The following is a 7,127-nucleotide window of genomic DNA, read 5'->3' as shown; positions in this document are numbered from 1 at the left end:
AGGACCTGTGCAACAAGAGTTGTAGGTTTTTGGTCTGAGAAGGTCAGTGAAATGCCCTCAGGATTTATCCTGAGATCCTGTACCTCAGATTGTAGAACTTTGTCAGTGCAGCCATGTGGATGAGTCACAGGGTCTCATTAAATTGCCCAGGCCAACCTCAAACTTGCATTCTCCTGCCTCAGCCTCCCAACCAGCTGGAATTACAGCCATGTGCACCATATTTTTGTTCATTATTTTTATTTAGTTTCCTGTGTTCCCACTTTTTTCCTACTAAGATCCAATTATATCAACCTTTTTCTGCAAAGGAAATTTAGAATAAATTTAAAGTAAATAGATTAAAATTAATCTATTTACACTAAAATACACTGATCTATTTACATTACATAGATTAAGAAATGCAACCAATCTGAGAAAACCAGAACACTCAGCAGCAAGACATCTACATCCTCAATCCAAGAAAGAATAAAGTCACTAAGCACCAAAGTACTCAACTATGAGACCTAACTCCATGCAGCTCAACTGCTAGTGCGCTACAAGCCATTAGCTGACCAAGCTGGTAGTTTCATTCTCTACACTTGCAGAGGCCATGTTCAGGCCACTAGCAGCTGGTGAAAAAGGCTAAACTCCCCTTCACCCACATTTGGAAGACATGGAAACCACAATGTCATCAGCTGTCCTGTGCACATGAATTGCCCATGGAAAAGATAAATGTCAGCTAACCCTTCTACATCACAGGACATCAAATTTTCTTTAGTATAGTCACATTTCTCTTACCAAATTTTTTTTTCTTTTGTGGTACCAAGGATTGAACTTAGGACCTTGTGCTTACCAGGCAAGTACTTAACGTTGCTGAGCTATCTCTCTGGCCTTTCTTTTGATTTCCTAAGGAAAGGGAAGGGGAAAAATATTTAACTGCCTATGATTGCTTTCACACATATCCTATTCCTTTGTCATTTTTCTGAGACAAGTTCTTGCTATGTTGACCAGGCTGGCCTCACAACTCAAGAGTAATCTTCTTCCTCAGCCTCCTCGGTGCTGGAATTACAGGTATGCACCACCACACCCAGGTCATGTCCCATCTCTATTCTGCTTTCTTAGTTCTAAATTGTCTATTTGGGAGGAAAGGGATACTGAAAACTGGATCTAACGCTTCAAAAATGCAAAGCACCAGGCAGAGTGGTACACACCTGTAATTCTAGCACTTCTGTGGCTGAGACAGTAGGTTCACCATTAGTCTGAGGTCAACCTGGGTTACACAGTTAGTAGCTTGAACTGCACAGAGAGAGCCTGTTTCAAAAAAGAAAAAGTGGAAGAAAGCAAATATGCAAGGCAAATACTCAGCTACTGAGCTACATCCCCACCTCTGAAAGCTTCTCTTTAACCTACAGGTTAGCTAGAATTCTTTGATCCCTATTCCTAGAAAAGTCTCTCATCATTAATGAATACTTTTCACACTTTTCTTTTAAAATGTATTTAGTACAGGGTCTACAAGTCTACAGGTCATACTCATAGTGATTCTCCTGTTTTTAGCCTCCCAAGCACTGGGATTACAGGTGCACCACCACACCCAGTCTCAACTGCCATCTCAGTAAACTCCAGGGGTGAGGCTGACACAGCATGCAGGGATTCCAACCCTGGTCCCTGCGTCTGCCTAAGCAAGTGCTTTAACTTTTCACCCTAACATCTAACAACCCTCACTCCCTCCCTACCAAAAAATATATATACTTTTAATTATACTATATATATTTCACAAAACCTATTAACTTGTGAAGGGGGAGCTTTTGTTGTTTTGTGGACTGGAGACTGAACACAAGCCTGTTGCACTGAGCTACACCCCCCTATGCCAACACACTTACCAAATATACTATACTACTTTGTAAAGTGCCCTGTAATCCCAGAATATGGGAAAGCTGAAGCAGGAATAACCCAAGTTCAAGCTCTGCAAGATACTTCAAAATAACCAATCTAGTGAAAATGGCCATACTTCCAAAACTGTTACACAGATTTAATAAAATTTTGATCCAACTTCCAATAGCATATCTCACAAAATTAGAAAAAGCAATCCTAAAATTCAAATGAAACCAAAAGAGACCTAGAATAGCAAAGGCAACTTGGGGAAACAAAGGCAAGGCAGGAAATATCACAATCCCTGACTTGAAATTATACCATAAAGCTACTATGATAAAAACAGCATGGTACTGGGGGGAAAAAACACACACACACAACACACCTCAGATCAATGGAACAGATTAGAAGACCCAAAGCAAACACAACTCCAAATATACTCAGCCACATAATCTTTGACAAAGGTGCCAAACACATTCACTGGAAGACAGCCTCTTTATTCTTTAAATGCACTTCGTACAGAGTCTCACCACATAGCTCAGACTTCTAGTGATCCTATTTTCAGCCTCCCCAGAAGACTGGGGGCTGACTCAGCAAGCAGTACAGGGAATAGAATCCTGATCCCTGCACTTGCCTATGCAGACACTTAAGTCCACTGAGCTATCTTACCCACCCTTTTTTTTTTTTAATGTATTTCGTACAGGGTCTCACTATGCAGCTTGGACCCAGTGAGCCTCCTGTTTGCAAGCCTCCCCAGCACTGGGATTACAGGATTACAAGTGTGTGCAACCCCACCCAGTGGGCTCAGCATACCTGGGGGCAGGGCTCATGGGGGGGGGACCCTGTCCCTGCCCTTACTTAAGTAGGTGCTTAGTCCACTGAGCTATCTCACCAGCCCTGAGATAGCCTCTTTAATAAATGGTCCTGTAAAAACTGGCCCTGCCCATGCCTAAGATTAAAATTGGACCCATACCTTTTACCATGAACTAAATTTGAAACAGATTGAAGATCTAAATATTAAAACAAAAACACTGGGCCAGCCAAATAGCTCAGCGGATTAAAGCGCCTGCAAACAAGCTCAAGGGCTGGGGATTTGATCACTCAGCCTGCCGAGCCGGAGCCGGAGCCGGAGCCGGAGCCGGAGCCAGTCCTGGTCCTGGGGTGCACTGAGACAGTGATTAAGACTGGCTGTGGAAGGGCTCGCCTGTAATCCCAGCACTTGGGAGGCTGTAAACAGAAGAATCACTACAAATCCAGTCTAGTAGTGAGACCCTGAACACCCTGTAGACACTTCCCTAAAATACAGAAAAAAAAAAAAATAAAAACAAGTTGAAGCCCAGCAATGCCAATTTCGTGACAATACACAATCTCTCAAGATAAAAAATAAGGGCCAGAGAGATACCCCAGCAACTTAAGCACCTGCCTGGCAAGTACAGGTTCTGAGTTCAATCCTTGGTACCACAAAAAAAAAAAAAAAAAGAAAAAGAAAAGGGTTGGGGATGTAAGCTCAGTGTGAGGACCCTGGGTTCAGTCCTCAGTACAAATAAAAACCTATGAGGAATGAATAACATTCCTGGTTGCAGAATACAACCACCAGAGCCCCAGAGGCACAATGAGTTACCATGTGGTACTTATTAGAATACAATCATTTAAGGAACTTCAAAGAAAAAAATGAGTAACAGGTCATTAAATTCTGAGTTGTCCTTTTTTGTTTCTTTTGCTGGCCTCCTCCCACCATGAACTATCAACCCTATGCCATGCCACCCTGCCTTGGAGAAAGCTGATAATGAACTGAAACTGTCACAAACTGAGCTAAATAAATCTTCTCTCCTTTAAAATTAATTAATTAATTCATTCATTCATTCCAAGTTGCTCAGGACTGGACTCAATTGTATTGTTTTTAAAAATCAGCTGAGAGGCCAGGGAGATAGTTCAGTAGAATAAGCACTTGCCTGGCAAGCACAAGGGCCTGAGTTTCAATCCCTGGTTCCACCAAAAAATTTAAAAAATAAAAATTAGCTGAGATTGCAGCAGACTGAGCCCCTTAGGGACAGCGCCAGGGCAAGTGATAGCCAGATGGGCACTGGGCAATTCTGTACCTTGCTGAAGAAAATAAGTACACATGGGCAAAGGAGATGCTAAGAAGCCAAGAGGCAAAATGGCACCATATGCATTATTTGTGCAAATTTGCCGAGAGGAGTACAAACAGCAGCACCCAGATGCTTCTGTTAACTTCTTAGAGTATTCTAAGAAGTGCTCAGAGAGGTGGAAGACCATGTCTGCTAAAGAAAAAGGAAAACTTGAAGACATGGCAAAAGCAGACAAGGCTCTTTATGAAAGACAAATGAAAACTTGTATTCCTCCTAAATGAGAAACAAAACAGAAGTTCAAGGATCCCAATGCGCTTAAGAGGTTTCTTCTGGCTTTCTTCTTTTTCTGTTCAGAGTATTGCCCAAAAATCAAAGGAGACAGAAAAATAAAATAATCAAAGGAGAACATCCTAGTCTCTCCACTGGTGATGTTGCAAAGAAACTTGGAGAAATGCAGAATAATACTGCAGCAGATGACAAGTAGCCATATGAGAAAAAGGCTGCTAAGGTGAGGGAAAAGTATGAAAAGGACATCACTGCCAAAGGGAGTGGCCAAGGCTGAAAAAGGAAGAGGAGGAAGATGAGGAAGAAGATGAAGAGGTTGAGGAGGATGAAGAGGATGATGATGAATAAGTTTGTTCTAGTGCTGTTTTTTTTCTGGTCTATAAAGCATATAACACCACCCCTTTATACAACTCCTTTTGAAGAAAAAAACTGAAATGTAAGGCTGTGTAAGATTTGTTTTTAAACTGTACAGTGGTTTTTTTTATATAGTTAACACACTACCAAATGTGTCTTTAGATTACGCTGTCCTAGTGGCATTTTCAATAGCCACTAACCTTGCCTGGTACAGTATGGGGGTTGTAAATTGGCATGGAAATTTAAAGCAGGTTCTTGTTGGTGCACAGCACAAATTAGTTCATATATATATATATATATATATATATATATATATGTTATTTTTTATCTTCAGTTGTCTCTGATGCAGCTTATATGAAGTAATTGTTTTGTTAACTGAATACCACTCTGTAATTGCAAAAAAAAAATTTGCAACTGTTCTGTTGACATTCTGAATGCTAAGTAAATATAATTTTTTATTAAAAAAATAATAGCTGAGTGTGATAGCACACACCTGTAATCCCAGCACTCAAGCAGGAAGATAACCAGTCTGAACTACAAAACAAGAACAATGAATAACTATATACCCAAACAATTCTACTCCTAGGTACATACCCAAAAGAAATGAAAAACATATGCTCACCCAGAAAAGTGTACATGAATGAGTCATAGTAGCCCAACAGTAAAAACAACCTACACTCTCATCAATATATTAATGAACAAACAAAATGAAGGATAATTATACAATAAAGTATTAATTTAAATACTAAAAATAGTAGTTGATACATACTACCACATGGATCAACCTTAAAAATACCATGCTAAAACTAAGAAGAATATATGCAGTGTATTATTTGTTGAAACTGTCCTTCCGATTTGATTTGAAACTGTCTCATTGCTATCTCTTTGTCAATAAAACTTTGAAAAAAAAAATAAAATAAAATAAAATAAAAACAAACAAACAAAAAAAAAATACCATGCTAAAACAAACCAATCACAAAAGACTACATTATGTATAATGTATGAATCCATTTCTATGTAATGTTCAGAACAGACAGATCCACAGAAACAGAAAGTACAGCAGTGGTTGCCAGATACTGAAAGGAGGACTCAATGTGTAGTCACTCTAATGTGTTCATGGCCCCTTTCTAGAGCAATGAAAATGTTCTAGAATTAAAGATGAGGTTTATGGGGGCTTGCAGGTTAGCTCAGTTGTTTAAAGCATCTGCTTGAGCAAATTCAGTCAGGTCCAAGGGACCACGGTTCAATCCCCAGCTCTACATGCCAAAACAGACCCACCCTTAAGGCAGCCTGAGCTAGCCAAAAAAAAACCTCTTAAGATGAGGTTTATAAGTTTGTTAATGTAATAAAAACTGCTGCCTTGCATAATTTAAGTGATGAATTTTGGGTATAAGAATTATACCTAAATTTAAATAAAAATGCGAAAAACAAAACTTCAGTTTTCAAATAGTCAGAACATCAAACCATCACACTTTCAACAGTGATTCTCAAACAATGGAGTTTGAACTAATAGCATCAGGAGCACCTGAGAATGTGATGCTATTGCGAATTCTCGGGGTCTATCCTAGATCTACTGAATCAGAAATTGTTTATCACAGACTTTATACATACCAACATTTGAGAATCACTGTCTTCAAAGTACCTTACATGAAAATTGGGAGGCCTGGGATATACCTCAGTAGTAATGTACTTACCCAGCACACGTGGCTCTGGATTCCATTCACAGTACCAAAAAAAAATAGGCACCATAGTAATCCTTGCCTGTGAGCCTAGAATTCTAGGAGGCTAAAGCAGGACAACAGCAACTCTGAACCTAGCCTGGACAACCTAAAAAAGTCAAGATCCTGTCTCAAAATAAAAAGGGGACAGCATCGGCCTGTCAAGCATGAGGTCCTGAGTTCAATTTCTAGTACAAAATAAATGAACAAACAAAATAAAATAAAAAGGGGGAGGGGAACTAGGGATTATTGTTCACTGAGTGTTGGGTTCAAATCACTGTAGTACAAAAACAAATGTCAAGGGCCAGCCAGATAGCTCAGTGGACTAAAGTGCCTGCTTAGGCAGATGCAGGGACTGGGGTTCAATCCCTGGACTGCTGTGCCAGCCAAGGGGGAGGGGGGTGAGATGGTGACTGAGACTACGCATGGTGACACATGCCTATAATCCCAGTGCTTGAGAGGTGAAAACATTATAATCACTATGAGTCCCATCTGTGTGAGACCCTGTACTAAATACATAAAAAGAAAACAAGTATCAAGCCAGGGAGATAGTTGAGCAGCATATGTACCTGCCTAGCAAGAGCAAGGTCTTAAGTTTGATACCCAGTACAAAAAAAAAAAAAAAAAATCAAAAGAGAAATCTGCGAATAGCATGATTTAATTTTCATTATTTTACCTGTATAAAATATACAAAATTGGAAGAAAACAAACGTTACCTATAGTTCCAATGCCCCAAAGTGACCAACTGCTAATAATGAGACCTTGGGAGCCAGGCATGGTGGTGCACACCTGTAATCCCAGCACTTGGAAGGCTGAATCAGGAGGATAGCTGTGA

The 7,127-nt window shown here is 39.9% G+C and overlaps 1 protein-coding gene and 1 pseudogene across 1 annotated transcript in view; one reads left to right on the top strand and one right to left on the bottom strand.

The window, feature by feature from the left end:
- Ubap2 (ubiquitin associated protein 2) overlaps positions 1–7,127 on the bottom strand; it is a 128,229-nt gene that overhangs the window by 99,960 nt on the left and 21,142 nt on the right. The gene's annotated exons all lie outside the window — the stretch shown is intronic.
- LOC101567204 overlaps positions 3,968–7,127 on the top strand; it is a 4,174-nt pseudogene continuing 1,014 nt past the window's right edge.

Source organism: Octodon degus, unplaced genomic scaffold, assembly GCF_000260255.1.
Source record: "Octodon degus isolate 3935 unplaced genomic scaffold, OctDeg1.0 scaffold00045, whole genome shotgun sequence".
NCBI lineage: Eukaryota > Metazoa > Chordata > Mammalia > Rodentia > Octodontidae > Octodon > Octodon degus.
This window is presented reverse-complemented; position numbering and strand designations above follow the sequence as displayed.